The sequence below is a fragment of the Oncorhynchus clarkii genome, chromosome 32 (assembly GCF_045791955.1).
Source record: "Oncorhynchus clarkii lewisi isolate Uvic-CL-2024 chromosome 32, UVic_Ocla_1.0, whole genome shotgun sequence".
Lineage (NCBI taxonomy): Eukaryota > Metazoa > Chordata > Actinopteri > Salmoniformes > Salmonidae > Oncorhynchus > Oncorhynchus clarkii.
Genome location: NC_092178.1, coordinates 19,214,885 through 19,236,875, shown reverse-complemented (window position 1 = coordinate 19,236,875; position 21,991 = coordinate 19,214,885). Strand labels below are relative to the sequence as shown.

At 40.3% G+C, this 21,991-nt stretch overlaps 1 protein-coding gene across 3 annotated transcripts in view; it reads left to right on the top strand.

Moving 5' to 3' along the window:
• LOC139392197 (CUB and sushi domain-containing protein 3-like) overlaps nucleotides 1-21,991 on the top strand; it is a 634,291-nt gene that overhangs the window by 175,065 nt on the left and 437,235 nt on the right. The window lies entirely within an intron of this gene.

Genomic DNA, 21,991 nt, shown 5'->3' with positions numbered 1-21,991 from the left:
AAGAAGCTGTGTGGTCTCTAACATTCCAAGAACATACCTATCAATATTGAATAAAATCAAGCAATTCAATTGGAAGAATATGACATAGGAGCAACTAACACACACCATTCAAAAATGGGACAAATATCTTGTGATTTTACAACATTGTAAATGAATGACAGTCACGGGTGACAGAGCACATAAAGAGAGTTTTTGAGAATATATTACACACATGTACACGTGTACACAAAAAAAGTCTGCCCAACATGTTTTTGGGTAGAATATCTGAAGGAATACACCTTTACGTAATACACCCCCTGGAGATCAAGCTGTAATGAACAAGTCAGGAAAAAACTAAAGAACCTTGATAGGCACACAGGATGGCAAATCTGATTAAGACAGAATGGAGTTAGCCAAAGGCTGTCAAGGGGAAAATGCATTGCCAAAAGCACAAAGAAAGGGTGATTTTAGAGGCCGGTCCAATTGGCAACAGATAGGCATTTGGACTTCCTCAAAGGCTTCCTTTAGTGAAATTGTTCTGTTGCAATTTTTCAGTCTTTGACAAGGCGCCACTGTTTCTCCACGGGGGCCCTGCGGTACAACTAAATGGTAGTCTACTTCTCTATGCATGCCTAAATGCTTTAATATAAGCTTTCAAATTGATCTTATATGCCATACTTAAGTTCACTGAAACTGTCATAATTCCCCATTCCCGTAAGTCCTTCTTGCAGGAGATCTGACGAGTGAAACTACTTGATCCTTTAACATGTCCAAATGCCTGGCCTCCTCCTGTGTGTAAAACAGTTGGAAATGGTTAGATAATGGTCACCTGACACATGAACCAGGGATTCCCCTGTAATTTGTGCCGTGGTCCAGACTTGCACATGCTGTGACCCTGACACTAACCACCGTCCGTCCCCCTGTGGGTGGCAGTTGCAGCAGCAGCCATCTTGGTTTTTAATAGAAGTTCAGTAATTAAAGTGAACTGACCTCCAGGCAGGTTTTCTCCAGTTAGCCAAGCAAAATCAACTTAACAGTTAGTCAATTAGTCCATCAGGCTCCAGCGATTACTCCGTGTATAGCCTATTAGTTGGTCCGGTAGTGTATGAGTTGATTTATGTGCTGTTCGTCTTTCACAAAATATGCCGGCTGCATATGGATAAAAGACATTTGTGCTTTTAATGAAGTCATCCAAATCAAATGATGTCTATTGTTATGGAGAGAGCTTTGCATAAATACTAGGAGTTTGAAATGCTGCATTTCTTTTTGATGATGCTTCAATTGCAGGGAGGATATAAGGTCAGTGATGTCTCTCAGTATTTGAGTTTTGTTTGAGATTTGAGCACTACCATTAGTTCAGAAGACATGAATAAATATGAGTTACGTTTATGTATACTGTAGATTTGATGATCTGTCTAGAGTTGTATATTCTGCTATCATTTTGGATGGTTTTAATTAGATGACGCCGCCAAGAAAATAACCATACCCAACTCCATAGTATCACCTGGTATGTTTAACAGTACAGTATGTGTGGCCTTGAAACAGTTGAAACCACAACGCTTCATAAAGTTCCACTTCTATTAAATGATCGAATCCTGGTCCTCTGTAGCCCATCAGTTGTGTTTCATACAATCATTTTCTATTTGGACTTTTCCATTCATTCCAATGTCAGAAAAAGTTATTTTCTTCACATTTCCCTGTTTGTGTGTATCACAGTGAGATTGCAAGTGGCTCGGACAGCTTCTGTCCACGTCCACGTGGACCCCCCCCCCCCCCTCCATGGGATAGATAGAGAGCTCTGTTCTGCCTATCTCACTCTCTGACAGGCAGCTGTGGAGTCATGAATAACACACATACACTGCTCCAGCTCATTAATAATGACTCCAACCAACCCACCCTCCTAAGACAGAGGGGAAGGCCTATCTTAGCAACCACTCACATACAGTACATTTGAGTAATTTACCCCTGGACAGACTGAATATGTCTTGTCTCTCTCAACCTCCCCTGGACAGACTGGATATGTCTTGTCTCTCTCAACCTCCCCTGGACAGACTGGATATGTCTTGTCTCTCTCAACCTCCCCTGGACAGACTGAATATGTCTTGTCTCTCTCAACCTCCCCTGGACAGACTGGACATGTCTTGTATCTCTCAACCTCCCCTGGACAGACTGGATATGTCTCTCTCAACCTCCCCTGGACAGACTGGATATGTCTTGTCTCTCTCAACCTCCCCTGGACAGACTGAATATGTCTCTCTCAACCTCCCCTGGACAGACTGGATATGTCTCTCTCAACCTCCCCTGGACAGACTGGATATGTCTTGTCTCTTTCAACCTCCCCTGGACAGACTGGATATGTCTTGTCTCTCTCAACCTCCCCTGGACAGACTGGATATGTCTTGTCTCTCTCAACCTCCCCTGGACAGACTGGATATGTCTCTCTCAACCTCCCCTGGACAGACTGGATATGTCTTGTATCTCTCAACCTCCCCTGGACAGACTGGATATGTCTCTCTCAACCTCCCCTGGACAGACTGGATATGTCTTGTCTCTCTCAACCTCCCCTGGACAGACTGAATATGTCTTGTCTCTCTCAACCTCCCCTGGACAGACTGGATATGTCTGGTCTCTCTCAACCTCCCTGGACAGACTGGATATGTCTTGTCTCTCTCAACCTCCCCTGGACAGACTGAATATGTCTTGTCTCTCTCAACCTCCCCTGGACAGACTGGATATGTCTTGTCTCTCTCAACCTCCCCTGGACAGACTGAATATGTCTCTCTCAAACTCCCCTGGACAGACTGGATATGTCTGGTCTATCTCAACCTCCCCTGGACAGACTGGATATGTCTTGTCTCTCTCAACCTCCCCTGGACAGACTGAATATGTCTTGTCTCTCTCAACCTCCCCTGGACAGACTGGATATGTCTTGTCTCTCTCAACCTCCCCTGGACAGACTGAATATGTCTTGTCTCTCTCAACCTCCCCTGGACAGACTAGATATGTCTTGTCTCTCTCAACCTCCCCTGGACAGACTGGATATGTCTCTCTCAACCTCCCCTGGACAGACTGGATATGTCTTGTCTCTCTCAACCTCCGCAGGACAGACTGGATATGTCTTGTCTCTCTCAACCTCCCCTGGACAGACTGGAAAGGTCTGGTCTCTCTCAAACTCCCCTGGACAAACTGGTCTCTCTCAACCTCCCCTATAACAGCTTGTTGCCTTTTCCTGCAGTTGATGACCAAAAGCGCTCCCTCTGATCTCATGGGTGAGAAAATTTTCATATTTCCTGTGTATTCCTGTGTTTCTACTACAGTATATGTCAAACAGTTTTGTTATCTTTTAGTCTTCTGTGATGTATATAAAGTAGAATATTGGGATGCAAACTCAAAATGAAATGCATTTCAACTCTATATCTGACATGGTACAGGTGTCTTTTTTTCTTTAAGCACCTAACCATGTGTGTGAGGTGTATACTTTATTTCAAAGTAGATTTCTTTAAAAATACCAATAATCACTCTGTGCAACCCTGATTTAGCCCACTACAGTATTAAATATCCTCCATCTTTCCTCCACTGTTTAGAAAACGATTTTTTATCCATAAAAATTCCTTTTTGGTCCCTTACAATTGGGTACAGTAATAATTCCAGGCTATTTTGCTATGCCATTACAGCCAGTCAAATAGACCCAGGCAAACAGTCCATTCCTTGTGTTGATTAATAGCACCAACCTTTGGAGAGAGCTTTGCATCGTTAATTGAAGGAAAAGCTACATAGAATTAGACTGAGAAATTAGGTTCCTTGCCTGATGGTTCCATGCTTCCTCAGCCATCCTGGGGTGTGTTCACTAGGAACCAAACGCCATCCTGGGGTGTATTGACTAAGAACCAAACACCATCCTGGGGTGTATTGACTAAGAACCAAACGCCATCCTGGGGTGTATTGACTAAGAACCAAACGCCATCCTGGGGTGTATTGACTAAGAACCCAACCCCATCCTTGGATGTATTCACTAAGAACCAAACGCAATCCTGGGGTGTATTCACTAAGAACCAAACAGAGGCAAACGGGACAAAATGTAGAGGGACTAACATTAATAAGAAACATTCCTTTTCGTGGCAAAACATTTTGTAATAGTTTCCTATGGTGTGCACTAATGAATACAACCCTGGCTTCAGAGCTGAAGGGTGGAGACTAAAGGTGTTTTTTTTTATCACAATCAAAGGGGAGTGGAAGAGCTGTGACGGAGGTACAGTGGCAAGAAAACGTATGTGAACCCTTTGGAATGACCTGGAATTCTGCCAGATCTTCATCTAAGTCACAGCAATAGACAAACACAGTCTGCTTAAACTAATAACTCACAAACAATTATACATTTTCATGTCTTTATTGAACACACCGTGTAAACATTCACAGTGCAGGGTGGGAAAAGTATGTGAACCCCTTGGATTTAATGACTGGTTGACTCTCCTTTGGCAGCAATTACCTCAACCAAACGTTTTCTGTAGTTACGGATCAGACCTGCACAACGGTCAGGAGGAATTTTGGACCATTCCTCTTTACAAAACTGTTTCCATTCAGCAATATTCTTGGGATATCTGGTGTTAACCGCTCTCTTGAGGTCATGCCACAGCATCTCAATCGAGTTGAGGTCAGGACTCTGACTGGGACACTCCAGAAGGTGTATTTTCTTCTGTTGAAGCCATTCTGTTGTTGATTTAGTTCTGTGTTTTGGGTTGTTCTGTTGAGCTTCAATTGGCAGACAGGTAGCCTTACATTCTCCTGAAAAATGTCTTAAACAACTCGGGAATTCATTTTTCCGTCGATGGTAGCAAGCTGTCCAGGCCCTGAGGCAGCAAAGCAGCCGCAAACCATGATGCTACCTCCACCATACTTTACAGTTGGGATGAGGTTTTGATGTTGGCGTGCTGTGCCTTTTTTTCTCCACACATAGTGTTGTGTGTTCCTTCCAAACAACTCAACTTTAGTTGAATCTGTCCACAGAATATTTTCACAGTAGTGCTGTGGAACATCCAGGTGCTCTTTTGCAAACTTCAGACATGCAGCAATGTTTTTCTTTTGGACAGCAGCGGCTTCTTCCGTGGTGTCCTCCCATGAACACCATTCTTGTTTAGTGTTTTACACATCGAAGACTCGTCAACAGAGATGTTAGCATGTTCCAGAGATTTCTGTAAGTCTTTATCTGACACTCTAGGATTCTTCTTAACCTTATTGAGGATTCTGCTCTGTGCTCTTGCAGTCATCTTTGCAGGACGGCCACTCCTAGGGAGAGTAGCAACAGTGCTGAACTTTCTCCATTTATAGACAATTTGTCTTACCTTGGACTGATGAACATCAAGGCTTTTAGAGATACTTTTGTAACCCTTTCCAGCTTTATGCAAGTCAACAATTCTTAATCTTGGGTCTTCTGAGATCTCTTTTGTTCGAGGCATGGTTCACATCAGGACTCTTGTGAATAGCAAACTCAAATTTTTTGTGTTTTTTTATAGGGCAGGGCAGCTCTAACCAACATCTCCAATCTCGTCTCAATGATTGTACTCCAGGTTAGCTGACTCCTGACTTCAATTAGCTTTTGGAGAAGTCATTAGCCTAGGGGTTCACATACTTTTCCAACCTACACTGTGAATGTTTAAATTATGTATTCAATATAGACAAGAAAAATACAATAATTTGTGTGTTATTAGTTAAGCAGACTGGTTGTCTGTTGTTGTCACTTAGATGAAAATCAGATCAAATTTCCACTCTTCACCGATCTAGGCCACACACACACACCCACACCACAAACACACACCCCACTCCTGCTCAGCACCAGCAGCACAGGCAATCCATACCAGTGCGACCCTTCAATCAATTCACATTTGAGTTGAATGGTGATGTTTAGGTCTCACTGATGACATAAAGGACCAGGGTCAGACTTTCATCAACGCTTATGAAAGCTGGCTTGGCGGTAAGGCTATAGCCCTGGTTGAATGGATAGGGTGAAGAAAAATGGAGAACAATATCCATGTCTTATCCCACCTTTTCAACTTTTTTCAAGGTTAATTTACAAAGCCAGTCCCAGATTATACCTGTGTGATCTGGCAAGGCCTGTGATCAGAGTGTAAGATGAAGGTTTTAGCTGTAATGATAGGAGTGAGTGTAATTTCTGTAGGTTCATTCAGGTCATGCACACAGGGAGCCAGTAGGGACAACCAAGAGCATTAGCACGCACGAAAACACACACACGCACGCACGCACACGCACGCACACACACACACACACACACACACACACACACACACACGCACACACGCACACAGGCACACAGGCACACCAGAACCACAGGCATCTAAACACTGTGTTGTGTGTGTATGTGTACCATTCCATCTTTCTCAGACATCTGAGAGATATGACATCAACCATTGTCTCTGGCTCTTTCCATCAGTGCCAGTCCTATCTGAAACTATTGTATATTGTGGTCTAATATTGCAGTCGGTAACATTTGATCTAAATTAGGTCATTTCAAAAAGCATTACAACCCACCCGGGGGATAGCAGAGGATGATCAAGAGTCAACTAGAAATAAAAGCACCATAAAGCTCTGGTCAAATGTAGTGCACAATATAGGGTATAGTGTCCTATTTGGAACGTAGTCCTAGACCATCCTGGAGGTAAAGTGTGGATTGGCCTATTTCAGAGCATATTTACTGTAGCCCTCTATATAAATCATATTTTATTTCTCATCTCCAAAATACCAATTTCACAACACAGACCCTGGTCTGACAGAATTTGTTTTTGGGGGGCTAGAAAGCTCCAAGTGTCCCCCCCCTCTTCTTCTTCTTCTTCTTCTTCTTCTTTCCAATCTCCCAGTTTGCAGTGTCATCCGTCTCAACAATAAAGTGTGATTGAAGGTGTGCCTTTAAGGCCCTCTTTTTCAGGGTTTCTCTGCTTACTTGTAATTTTTCCCCTCCTATACCTGCCCCGTAAGGAGCTGTGCTTGGAATTGCTTATTTGGCAACACATTTGAGGGAGGAAAGCTTAGTCTGAGGCAATTGCCAAGTGGAATCTTTAAAAAATATAACTTTAGATTTTCTCAATGACAGGGGGTGGAGGGCATGTCTACCACACACACACCACCCCAAAAGATAAGGAGAGATATATACAGGGATGTGTGGGTAATTGTGATAATGACAAGATAATGTGTCCATTATGCTTAATCTAAAACAAGACGCTGCAGTGTCTATGTGGCCGTATTGTTGCCGCTCACTTGCTGATGGAAATGGCTTTGCGGATCTTATTATTCTCCGGAGAGCGTAAGTGGTGCTGCAAATTTTGGTCTGATGCCCCAACAGGAGTATAATTCATGTGCAGGCAGGAAGCAGTGGGGAGGCTGAAGGAGAGGCCAGGTCGCTGCACATTGTAATATATACTGAACAACAATATAAACGCAACATGTAAAATGTTGGTCCCATGTTTCATGAGCTGAAATAAAAGATCCTAGAAATTGTCCATACACACAAAAAGCTTATTTCTTTTAAATGTTGTGCACAAATTTGTTTACATCCCAGTTAGTGAAGATTTCTCCTTTGCCAAGATAATCCATCTAACTGTCAGGTGTGGCATATCAAGAAGCTGATTAAACAGCATGATCAGTACATAGGTGCACCTTGTGCTAGGGACAAATTGTGATGCTAATGGCTTATGCAGCTAGCGGAAGTATTTTTGTGTGGAAGTCTCATTGATGCAGTCTGTTCAGGTCATTTCAGTTCTGTTCAGGTCAGTCTATCCATCTGCCAGTCAGTCCATCCTACAGGTATTCTAGTCATACTGTTTGCTATTCTCTCCTCAGGAGCATCTGTGTGTAATTGATTTATTTTACCAATTATTTTGTCATGTTATCAACAAAGCACATTACAGTATTATTATGCCAAGTTTTAAATTGACCCGTTGTTTATTTGTGCATTTGAACAACAGCATAAATGAACCTATTTCACTTTTGCATGTAAACAGAATCACCACTGCTGCCAATGGCAGGCACAAACACAACACAAGCACTAGGAAAATGCAACAAGCACAGATGCGACAAGTGAAAATAAATGATCTAAACTGGAGATAGGTAGCTGGCATAATGTCACAAGTATGATGAGCTCACCAGTAAATTTAGTTACACTTCAAATTGGCATGCAAGCTAGCTACCGGTAGCTAGCTAAAGCTTCCTGGTAGATAGTTTCCCACTAGCTAGCATTTTACTCAGGGGAAACAAAAAACAGTGTTGTGCATTGGGCAGCCTCAGAGAAAAAAAATTGTTCGACCAGATACACAAGAAGGTTCTAGATAGTGTTTCCCTCTGTCTTTTGACTGTTGATATCAAGGTCAGGTCCCAGGCTCCCATTGACTCTCATGATTATTTATTTACAAGTTCATTGCAATTTTCTTTTTAGTTCCATCTATTCATTACCTGATAGAGCAGACCTAGAAGACGGATGTTCATTTTGATGCCACAGGAAGGTCCAAAATTGATTGAAGTGGATTTAACAGGTGACATCAATAAGGGAGCATAGCTTTTCACCTTGATTCACCTGGTCAGTTTATGTCATGGAAAGAGCAGGTGTTCTGTACTCTGTATTTTTTAAACAGTACACTACACAAATAAGACAGACTTTTCTGGACATTTAAAACATAATCCTTGAATTATATAATATATATTTTGTACAAAAATATATATATACAGTACTAGTCAAAAGTTTGGACACACCTACTAATTCAAGGGTTTCTTTATTTTTTATTATTTTCTACATTGTAGAATAATAGTGTAGACATCAAAACAATGAAATAACACATATGGAATCATGTAGTAATCAAAAAAGTGTTAAACAAATTTAAAAATATTTATAACGCTCGTCGGAAGAAGTGGACCAAGGTGCAGCGTGGTACGTGTTCATGATTCTTTATTAAATCCGAACACCAAACAAAAGAACAACGACCGTCACATTTCGTAGGCTATGCAGAGCTAACAAAAAACAACATCCCACAACCTAAGGTGGCAAAACATGCTGCCTAAGTATGGTTCCCAATCAGAGACAACGATAGATAGCTGTTCCTGATTGAGAACCATACCTGGCCAAAACATAGCAAGACAAAACATATATATATATAAAACACTATATATACAAAAGTATGTGGACACCCATTCAGACTAGTGGATTCGGCGATTTCAGCCACAGCTGTTGCTGACAGGTATATACATTTGAGCCACACAGCCACACAGCCATGCAATCTCCATAAACAAACTTTAGCAGTCGAATGGCCTTACTGAAGAGCTCAGTGACTTTCAATGTGGCACTGTCATAGGATTCCACTTTTCCAACAAGTCAGTTAGTCAAATATCTGCCCTGCTAGAGCTACCCCGATCAACTGTAAGTGCTATTATTGTGAACTGAAAATCTCTAGAAGCAACAACGGCTCAGACGTGAAGTGGTAGGTCACACAAGCTCACAGAACAGGCCCGCCAAGTGCTGAAGCAGGCAACGCGTAAAAAATGATCTGTCCTCGGTTGCATCACTCACTACTGAGTTCCAAACTGCCTCTGGAAGCAACGGCAGCACAATAACTGTTCGTCAGGAACTTCATGAAATGGGTTTCCATGGACAAGCAGCCGCTCACAAGCCCAAGATCATCATGTGCAATGCCAAGGGTCGGCTAGAGTGGTGTAAAGCTTGCTGCCATTGGACTCTGGAGCATTGGAATCGTGTTCTCTGGAGTGATGAATCACGGTTCACCATCTAGCAGGCCGACGGACAAATCTGGGTTTGGAGGATGCCAGGAGAACTCTACCTGCCCGAATGCATAGTGCTAACTGTAAAGCGAAATCCATGCAGAACTGGTTTGTCGAGATCATTGTGGAAGAACTTGACTGGCCTGCACAGAGCACTGATCTCAACCCCATCGAAAACCTGTGGGATGATTTGGAATGCTGCATGCCAGCCAGGCCTAATCTCCCAACATCAATGCCCGACCTCACTAATCTTCAGCAATGTTGCGACATCTAGTGGAAAGCCTTCCCAGAAGAGTGGAGGTTGTTATAGCAGTAAAGGGGGGACCAACTCCATATTAATGCCCATGATTTTGGAATGAGATGTTCGATTAGCAGGTGTCCACATACTTTTGGCCATATAGTGTAGATTCAATGGTTGTAAAGATGAGGAGAGGTCTGTCCGTAGTAAATAAATGCTCTGCTTTTTTGACACCACACTCCACAAAGCAAGTTCTGCAGGTTGTAGTTTTATCTTATTTTGATTATTGTCCAGTCATATGGTTAAGTGCAGCAAATAAAGACCTAGTTAAGCTACAGCTGGCCCAGAACATAGTGTCACGTTTTGCTCTTCATTGTAACCTGAGTGCTAATATTAATACGATGCATGCCAGTCTCTCTTGGCTAGTTGAGGAATGACTGACTTTTTATAAGAAACATTAGTGTGTTGGAAATTCCAAATTGTTTGCATAGTCAACTTACACACACCACTGACACACACTTACCCAACCAGACATGCCACCAGAGGTCTTTTCACAGACCTCATTTCAAGGATACGTACAGTATTATAAAGAACCATGAGTGCATCTAACTCCCTTCCATCTCATACAGCGCAAGTGAACAGCAACCTGGTTTCAAAAAACAAATAATGCAACACCTCACGGCACAACGCGTCTCTCCCTTTTGTCCTACTTGTTGTGTGTAGGTACTGACATGTATGTGGAACTGACAGGTGCACACACACTACATGTTCATGTTTTTAAAGTCTTTTTACTGTTATGTCTTTTTTGTTATATGTCGGACCCGAGTAAGACTAGCTGTCGCCATTCGCGTTGGCTTATGGGGATCCCAATAAATCACATTTAAAAACCTGTTGAGTTAGCTAGGGACAATCGGTAAATTGCACAATGTACATGGGGCAATATGTTAAAATTCCAATAGCTCCTTCAATGACTGAAAAACCTCAAACCAACTATAAATTGTAGAAATTCATATACAAATATTAAAAGCATTTAATGACAAAACAAAAAGATATGCAACATGAAAATATTGTCTCATTTACATTGTGTAATTTATTGACAGTCCCTAACTAGCCCCGGAGATAGGCTATCCAAAGCCAATCCAATTTTGCCACGGACGCAAAAAAGCCGGCTGAAGCTAAATGGCAAAATCATTTTCCTAACTCTTCCCACCTGCGAACACACACAAGAAACACTCATAATCACACCACACTGAAACGAACTCAAGTTTGAATTCATTCATGCCCACTAGCATTTCTTAATGAACCAAATCGAAATCGAGGCAAAATCAGCAAGTGCGATCGCCCTTTAAGATTATCTCATGTTTTAGATTGTGACACTCTACCAAGTGCTATGGTTAATTATTTCTGGAGATTTTTGTTTCTCAATCGAAGCAAATATCACATACATACAGTAGGCTGTAGTTGCCTTCTAAATGGCATCCTATTACCTACATTTGACCAGGGCCCACAGATCTCTGGTCAAAAGTAGTGTACTATATAGAGAATAGGGTGTCATTTGGGACACATACAGATTTCAGTTTAATCTACAATTGGACATTGATTTTTCGTGGTTCCATTTTTCCATCTTCCATTCCTTTTCTTCTGTGCTCTCAGCTCTTTGGGTGGGTGGTTGCCTGGACTGCAGCAGAGCAGTCAGAGCTGTGAAGCAGATAAAACCTCTGGAACACTTTTAGGGGTTTACAAAACACACTCCAAAGTACATCCAAGTTTACAAATGCAATCGATAGACCTCGCATTAGCCAGCAGTCTGGACAGGAAGGCCGGAACATTGAGGAAAATACCCTGTCTGGCACCGTGGTGGGATGGAGAGTCCTGGCCAGGTCCTGGGTCTATGAGCCGCCTATCAGCCTATCAGAGAGCAGAGCTGTGGCAGTAAGATGAAGATGGATGACTACTGGAGGCTGGAACTAGCACTCTTCAGATAAGCATTCTCCAGAGAGGGACAGATAATTTGGCTGCTAAAGCCCCATCTCCCTTTGAAACACAATCAACCCCCAAGGTTGAATCTCTAGCACTTCAGCTACTGTATCCCTACTCCAGTGCATGGCTGTAGGCAGGCAGGCCAGACAAGAAAGCAGGAGAAAGTTGGCTGATTCATCTTTTAGAACACCAAGGGCACCATGAAGTTATTTATTTTACAATAATTTTTACTGCGGTTAAAGCCTGGTACCTTTTGAGTCTTTCTGCAATGCCAAAATGTCAAGACCTGGTCATAAACTGCAAAAATAGTTGTGAATGTACTTTATGGCTTTGTCTTATTACTATTCAGGGTAAATGATGACAACAATATGGTCGTTTAAAGTCACATATTGATGGTAGTATACCGTTTTCAAGGTGTTGAGTAGTTCAGGCCCAGACTCTTCCATCTCTTTGTTGAGCTCTAAAACGGTCTCGTTCCCAATCTAAAGTAAACTTTGCGTATTCACTGGAGGCAGTACTCGCATGAATACTTCTGCCATAGATGATAAATCTCTCTACACCTAATTTTCTACCATGCGAGGGAGCTCAATTCATCTTTGTGTCGTCTTTAATTTTACATTTGGAGATATAAACTGCAGGTCTAGGAGATGTCAAAGAACTTAAACTACAATGGACTTCTCTCCTAAATTCTCCATCTCTGCGTAGTTAAGCGGTTTGGCAAGTTTCTTCAAATACATTTCACTGCCTTTCAGTGACTGCCAGGCAGCCAACGAGTATAGTTCTGGTCAGAATGCCTTTTTAGAAACAGTGACTGTTTAATGATTAAATCGTGGGCATTTATTACATATTAATGCAACATACAGATTATGTTTTTGTTGCATAATAAGTACATAGCACCAGTGGTGGAAAAAGTACCCAAGTGTCATACTTGAGTAAAAGTAAAGATACCTTCATAGAAAATGAGCAAGTCCCCCAGTAAAATTCTACCTGATTAAAAGGCTAAAAGTATATATATATATATATATATATATATATATATTTATATTGAATGTTTAAACAAACACTATACTTGCAGTGAAACCGCTCAACAACTGCATCACATTAGTCATCTAACAGACTCACATCCAGAGTGACACACAGAAGCAACCAGGGTCATCGCCCTGCTCAAGGGCACGTTGACAGATCTCCCACAAGGTCAAAAATGGGGACCCGAACCAGCAATCCATCAGCCACCGTCCCAAGCTCCCAACCGCCAGCCCTCCAAGAAGCCCCCCACAGTTCCCCAAGAACTGCTCCTCAACCATCCGAGACCCCCCCCCCCCCCCCACACAGAAAAAAATACAATAAAAATAATTCCACCCCCTCCCCCAATGCACTAATGACCAACAAATGAACAAAAGAGAAAAAAGAAAACAACAATGCAAAAGACACCAAAGACATCAAGGACAAAAATCATAACAGCAAGGCCAACTGAATACGTTTGAGTTCATGTATGGCACAATTTACCCGTGTGTGTGTTGGTGTACATGCACATGTGTGCATTTGAATAAGAGTGTGTGTATATACATGTGTACAAACACCTGCACGGCATCAGCCTCAGGCAAACCGGCGTTAGCTGTAAAAACACTGCCCCTCACAGTGTCATTCAAACATACTTTTTCTTATGTTTTAGTCTGACTTTATTTTTTATACTTTTATCTTTGACCGTCATTCTATCCCCGCCCAACAACTCCACTCCCACTTGTCTCCAATTCCACGTCCCCAACCCTCAGCTTCCCTCAGCCCATCCCACCTATCTCTTCTTGCCACCCTCTTCGGATTTCTACGCACCATACACTACTGTTCAAACGTTTTAAATGTCACTTAGAAATGTCCTTGTTTTGAAAAAAAAGCAAATTTTTTGTCCATTAAAATAACATCAAATTGATCAGAAATACAGTGTAGACGTTGGGAATGTTGTAAATGATTATTGTAGCTGGAAACTATTGTAGCTGATTTTTAATGGAATATCTACATAGGCGTACAGAGGCCCATTATTAGCAACCAACACTCCTGTGTTCCAATGGCACGATGTGTTAGATAATCCAAGTTTATCATTTTAAAAGGCTACTTGATCATTAGAAAACCCTTATGCAATGTTGGCACAGCTGAAAACTGTTGTGCTAATTAAAGAAGCAATACAACTTCTTTAGACTAGTTGAGTATCTGGAGCATCAGTGTTTGTGGGTTCGATTACAGGCTCAAAATGGTGAGAAACAAAGAACTTTCTTCTGAAACTCGTCAGTCTATTCTGGTTCTGAGAAATGAAGGCTATTCCATGCGAGAAATTTCCAAGAAACTGAAGATCTCATACAACACTGTGTACTACTCCCTTCACATAACAGTGCAAACTGGCTCTAACCAGAATAGAAAGAGGAGTGGGAGGCCCCAGTGCCTTACTGAGCAAGAGGACAAGTACATTAGAGTGTCTAGTTTGAGAAACAGATGCCTCACAAGTCCTCAACTGGCAGCTTTAGTAAATACTACCCGCGAAACACCAATCTCAACGTCAACAGTCAAGACGTCTTCGATGTTGATGTTGAGACTGGTGTTTTGCGGGTGGCAAGAATTCTTTATAATAATTTTAGCTGAAAAGTCCTGAATCTTTCGTCATTTTATATATCAACTCATACACCCTGTACCATGGAATCTGTACATCAAAAATCTCTTCCCAACAATTTTTTCAATCTGTATGACACAGCTGTCAACATCCTTGTCCTCAAATGAAATGGGTATACTTTCCTATTTATGCTATTTTTATTCTTCCGCCAGTTTTGATCCTTTATATTGGGCAGACAGACCAGTTCCCTACCTCCTACCACTGCCACCTGCCTCTGTCACGTGGGACTAGGTGGGTGAAGGAATCAGGCACAGAGAGTCCCAGTTGTGAAAAGTGCTCTTTAATACGGCACACAAAAATGATAAGCCCAACAACACAGGGAGTGGACAACAAAGTGACTACCCAAAAACAGAGGGTGCCAAGATCCGAAAATATATCCACCTCTACCTAAAACGCATACACGTAACATAAAGACAATCCCGCACAAAACAAGGCCTGGTACACGTACTTAAAATAGGGAAGCTTATTAAGCCATACAACAGAACACAGGTGAAACTAATAAGACAAAACAAACAGACAAACGAAAAAGGTATCGGTGGCGGCTAGTAGGACGGTGACGACGACCGCCGAGCACTGCCCGAACAGGCAGGGGAGCCAACTTCGGCGGAAGTCGTGACAGCCTCCTCAATTTTCGGGGTAATGCTGTAATCAATTGGTTATACTCTTGGATTGAGCAGACCTTCCCAAACATTTCTGATAACTCCATGAAAGACATAACTCTACCATTCCAATTTACAATATAATTTAAAAACAAAATACCCTTTCCAAACATCTTTCCCATAAATACAGGTATTTTATCAACCAACACATTTGAGTTCAGCCATAATATTTGTTGTAATATTTCTTCTATCTTTTCAGGGGTACAAAATGTAAAATGTTGCCTGCTCTGCAATGCTTGTTTGAAATAGAGAGATACTTTAAAAAAGTTTCATTTTCAGTTAATCGAAAATTAGACATGGCATTCTGCACAAAGGCAAAAAAGGCCATTTGTAAACAATGGATGAGCTTTTCTTAGTAATCTCCTTGAGAACCATTTAGGGTTCAAGTAAAACTTTTGAATAAGTGAAGCTTTTAGAGAGAGGTTTAGTGCTTTTATATTTAATAATCTCAACCCACCCAATTCATATTCATTATATAGATAGGCATGCTTAATTTTGTCTGGTTTAGTGTTTAGCAAAATATTTTCTGCTCATATGATTTGAATAACAAATTATCAGGAGGAGGCAGAGCTATAAGTAAGTGAGTAAACTGAGATATGACTAAGGAGTTCATCAGGGCAATTTTCCATAAATTGACAGGTATTTACCTCTCCATGGATGTAGGATCTTGTCTATTTTTACAAGTTTTCTATTGAAATTCATTGTGGAGAGCTCATTTACATATTTTGTTTTATGAATGCCAAGTATGTCTACTTCACCGTCAACCCATTTTATAGGTAAACTGCAGGGTAAAGTAAAAGTTGTATTTTTTAAAGATCCAATACGTATTATTGTACACGTATTATAATGAGTTTTTAGTCCAGAGAGTACAGAAAAGTTATCTAGGTCTTTAATGAGACATTGCAGGGATCTAGCTTGCAGACTTAACTTAAAACTTGAGTCATCGGCACACATGGACACCTTTGTTTTTAAGCCTCTAATCCTCTAATGTTGTTGTTGGATCTGATTTTAATAGCTAGCATTTCGATGGCCATAACAAATAGATATGGTGACAACTCATCTTGACAATTCAAAACTCTCTGAGAAGTAGCTGCTTTTTACTCTTTAACACCTAAGGATGTATTATGTATTATATAATCACCAAAATTGAAAAAAAATCCAGGCATAAAATCCAGTCTTACTTTATCAAAGGCCTTTTCAAAATCCGCTTTAAATATTCGGCCTGGCTTCTTAAGACATTTCACGATGTTCTATTATTTCTAGTAGATGTCGTACATTATCTCCAATGTATCGTCCATGTAAAAAACCTGTCTGATCAGGATGAAACCTGGTAAAACTCTTTTAATTCTAGGTGCTATGCATTTTGCTAGTATTTTTGGATCACATCACTGAAGTGTCAGGGGCCTCCAGTTTTTTAGATAGACTGGACCTTTATCTTTGCCAACTGTGTCTTGTTTTAATAATAGAGAAATCAGACCTTCCTGATGAGTACCTGACAGACTACCATTCCTATAGGAATAGTTAAAACAAGCTAACAATGGAGCTTTGAGTATATCAAAAAATACCGGTATGCCATCAAACCCTGAGGTTTTTCCAGACTGAAAGGATTTAATAGCCTCAAAAAGTTATTTGTCTGTAATTTGGCCTTCGCAGGGATCTTTCTTTACATGTGTTACTTTTCAATTTTTTTTATTATTTGGAAAGAATTCCTTCCAGTAATCGTCATTCAGTTGGTGAGGATGAGATGGAAAAGAGAACATCTGCTTAAAATATGTAGCTTCCTGTTCAGTAACGAGTTTCTGCAAAATCTTTTTGTTAGAGTTCCTGTGTTTGAGATTCAGGAAGAATTTGGTGCATTTTTCTTCATATTCCATCCAGTTTGCTTCATTTTTGTAATCAATTGCATTAGATTGTTCTTGAATCAGTTCCTCCAGTTCTTATTGTTTTTCCTCTAACTTATTTTGTATCTCCGTAGTATCGTTTTTCTTGCTATCTACCTGTATTATTAGTTCATGGATTTCCCTTGTTAGTCTTGTCTATTTAGCCAGAAACGGCTTTTTTATTATTGATGAATATTGAATTGAATGACCTCTGGAGGTACATTTAAAGGTATCCCATAGTACTTTACAACACTGCATAGCACATAGTCTGGTTGATGATCTAAAGTTGTGTTAAAGGATGTAAAGTCCCCTTTCCATGTGACAGAAAAGTTACTTACTTGTTGATCCTAGGATAGACAGTCCCCCATAACTCATCCAATATGAAAATATTCATATTATGCTCTCTGGAAAATTGTATTTTGTAGAATAAACCCAAAGGCCACTGTATTTCTCCTCATTTATATTGCTCTGAGGCCCATCTCTATGTCACACACACACACACACACACACACACACACACACACACACACACACACACACACACACACACACACACACACACACACACACACACACACACAGTGAGTTTTCAGAGGTGAGGCAGGGCCACTGTTAAAGCTCTCAGGCACGTTTGTTTGTCACGCTAGTTTATCTACCCAGACGAGAAAATTTGTGACCTTTATCAAATCCCACCTGAAGTTTTTCTTCAAGTGTATGGTTTTCTATTTGTGAATTATAAACTAAATGCATCACTAACTTCTTCACAGAGCTAGAGGACCGTGTGCTTCCTCATGGTCCAAGGTGTATTTTTTTGTTTCCCTCCCCCCTTCTCTCTCTCTCTTTCTCTATTTCTTTCTCTTTCCCTCTATTTATCTCTCCTTCCCACACACTGTCTTCCCCCCCCCCTCTCTCTCTCTCTCTCTCTCTCTCTCTCTCTCTCTCTCTCTCTCTCTCTTTATCTCTATTTCTCTATCTTTCCCACACACTCTCTTTCCCTCTCTCTCTCTCACACACACTCTCTTTCCCTCTCTCTCTCTCTCTCTCTCTCTTATCTTCTCTCTCTGTGTCAGTTTATTTCTTTCATTTTCTCTCCATTGATATCCCTGTGGTTTTAATGGACCATTGATCTCTATCAATTGGAATGACTAACTGATAGCGTTCTCAAGGCTCCTGTCCATGTTCCACTGACTCAGAACCATGATTTATCAATAACCCTATTAGAAAATAGGAGTTATTCAGAACATGATCAATATCTCTAGTAGACAATGGTAGTAATTCAGAACCATGATATCAATAACCCTAGTAAACAGTGGTAGTCATTCAGAACCATAATATCAATAACCCTAGTAGACAATATAAATATTTCCGAACCTTGATACTAATAACCCTAGTAGACAATGGTAGTCATTCAGAACCATGATGTCAAAACCCTCGTAGACAATGGTAGTCAATCAGAACCATGATATCAGTAACCCTAGTAGACAATATAAATATTTCCGAACCATGATACTAATAACCCTAGTAGACAATGGTAGTCATTCAGAACCATGATGTCAATAACCCTCGTAGACAATGGTAGTCAATCAGAACCATGATATCAATAACCCTAGTAGACAATATAAATATTTCCGAATCATGATATTAATAACCCTAGTAGACAATTATAGTCATTCAGAACCATTATATCAATCGCCCTAGTAGATAATGGTAGTATTTTACAACCATGGTATAAATAACCCTAGTAGACAATGGTAGTAATTCAGGACCATGATATCAATAACCCTAGTAGACAATGGGAGTCATTCAGATGAATGATATTAATAACCCTAGTAGACAATGGTAGTCATTCAGAACCATGATATCAATAACCCTAGTAGGCAATGGTAGTAAGTCAGAACCATGATATCAATAACCCTAGTAGACAATGGGAGTCATTCAGATGAATTATATAAATAACCCCAGTTGACAATGGTAGTCATTCAGAACCATGATATCAATAACCCTAGTAGGCAATGGGAGTCATTCAGATGAATGATATTAATAACCCTAGTAGACAATGGTAGTCATTCAGAACCATGATATCAATAACCCTAGTAGACAATGGGAGTCATTCAGATGAATGATATCAATAACCCTAGTAGACAATGGGAGTCATTCAGATGAATGATATCAATAACCCTAGCAGGCAATGGTAGTCATTCAGATGAATGATATCAATAACCCTAGTAGACAATGGTAGTCATTCAGAACCATGATATCAATAACCCTAGTAGACAATGGTAGTCATTCAGATGAATGATATCAATAACCCTAGTAGACAATGGTAGTCATTCAGATGAATGATATCAATAACCCTAGTAGGCAATGGGAGTCATTCAGATGAATGATATTAATAACCCTAGTAGACAATGGTAGTCATTCAGAACCATGATATCAATAACCCTAGTAGACAATGGTAGTCATTCAGATGAATTATATAAAAAACCCTAGTAGACAATGGTAGTCATTCAGATGAATGATATCAATAACCCTAGTAGACAATGGTAGCCATTCAGAACCATGATATCAATAACCCTAGTAGACAATGGTAGTCATTCAGATGAATGATATCAATAACCCTAGTAGACAATGGTAGTCATTCAGATGAATGATATCAATAACCCTAGTAGGCAATGGGAGTCATTCAGATGAATGATATAAAAAACCCTAGTAGACAATGGTAGTCATTCAGATGAATGATATCAATAACCCTAGTAGACAATGGTAGTCATTCAGATGAATGATATCAATAACCCTAGTAGACAATGGTAGTCATTCAGATGAATGATATCAATAACCCTAGTAGGCAATGGGAGTCATTCAGATGAATGATATAAAAAACCCTAGTAGACAATGGTAGTCATTCAGATGAATGATATCAATAACCCTAGTAGACAATGGTAGTCATTCAGATGAATGATATCAATAACCCTAGTAGACAATGGTAGTCATTCAGATGAATGATATCAATAACCCTAGTAGGCAATGGGAGTCATTCAGACGAATGATATAAAAAACCCTAGTAGACAATGGTAGTCATTCAGATGAATGATATCAATAACCCTAGTAGACAATGGTAGTCATTCAGATGAATGATATCAATAACCCCAGTTGACAATGGTAGTCATTCAGATGAATGATATCAATAGCCCTAGTAGACAATGGGAGTCATTCAGATGAATTATATCAATAACCATAGCAGGCAATGGGAGTCATTCAGATGAATTATATCAATAACCATAGCAGGCAATGGGAGTCATTCAGATGAATTATATCAATAACCCTTTTATAACAACGCTTTAAATATCCTTAGTAGACAATGATAGTCATTCATAACCATGATATCAATAACCCTAATAGACAATGGTAGTATTTTACAACCATGATATAAATATCCCTAGTAGATAATGGTAGTCATTCAGAAGAATGATATCAATAACCCTAGTACACAATGGTAGTCACTCAGAATGAATGATATCAATAACCCCAGTTGACAATGGTAGTCATTCAGAACCATGATATCAATAACCTGGCTAAAATGGTAGTCATTCAGAACCATTATATCAATAATCCTAGTAAAAATCGTTGTCATTCAGAACCATGGTATAAATAACCCTAGTAGACAATGGTTGTCATTCAGAACCATTATATACATATCCCTAGTCAACAATGGTAGTCATTCAGAACCATGATATAAATATCCCTATTCAACAATGGTAGTCATTCTAATAAAACAGAAGAGGTCACAATTGGAGGTGTTGCAAATTGTGCTGCAGTTATTACCTCATGCCCATGAGCTCTTGAACCCATCCACCACTAAACCAACACATACACTAACCGACACACTCAGATGCACGCACATACACACTCACACCCTTTAGGTATATGAGACTAATGATGATCTCCCGTTGTTAAAAAGGAAGACACACACGCTGGCTGTTAGCCTAATGAGTCTGTTTTCATTCAAGCTATTTTACAACATCAGGACCAAGGTAATTAGCACGATTAAATTAATAAAGTTGGCACTCCGATACCTGCAGACATCCATGTCTGTCACTGTGTGTTTCCCTCGGCTAACTGTGTGTGTGTGCACAGTATGTGTGTGTGTGTATGTGTGTATTAAAGAGAAGAAAAGGAACAGACACTTTCTTCTTTGCCCCAAAGCCTTGCTCTAAAGTCACAGAAAAGAGGATTCCTGTATGTTCTGACTGATTTGAAGATAATATCCTCCATGATCAGACACACTTTTACTATTCCCTTCTTTCTTATTCCCAGTGTTCACAATGTGTTTTATTGGTAATAAGAATCATCCCCCAGCAAATCCACTGAGAACTGTTCGCCTGAGCATTAGTTGGCTGGCTGACACACTGGAATATAATGGGAGCAACCAGCGATGGCTAGCTGTATCTCTATTGGTCTACTCTCACAATCCTCTCTCTCTCTCTCGCTCTCTGTCTTTCACTCTCTCGCTATCTCTCTCTCTCTCTCTCTCTCTCTCTCTCTCTCTCTCTCTCTCTCTCTCTCTAAATATATATACATATCTCACTCACTCTTTCCCTGTCTCTCTCTTCTATATACATATATCTCACTCTCTTTCTCTTTCTCACTCTCTCTAGATCTTTCCCTCTCTCTCTCACTCACTCTTTTTCTTTCTCTGTCTCTGTCTCTGTCTCTCTCTATCTCTACTCTCTGAATCATATATATCTCTTCTTCCTTTCTCAGTACCTTCTCTATCTTTTTGAGTCTTTTTTCACTCAAATACTGCACACATTTCTAATTTTTC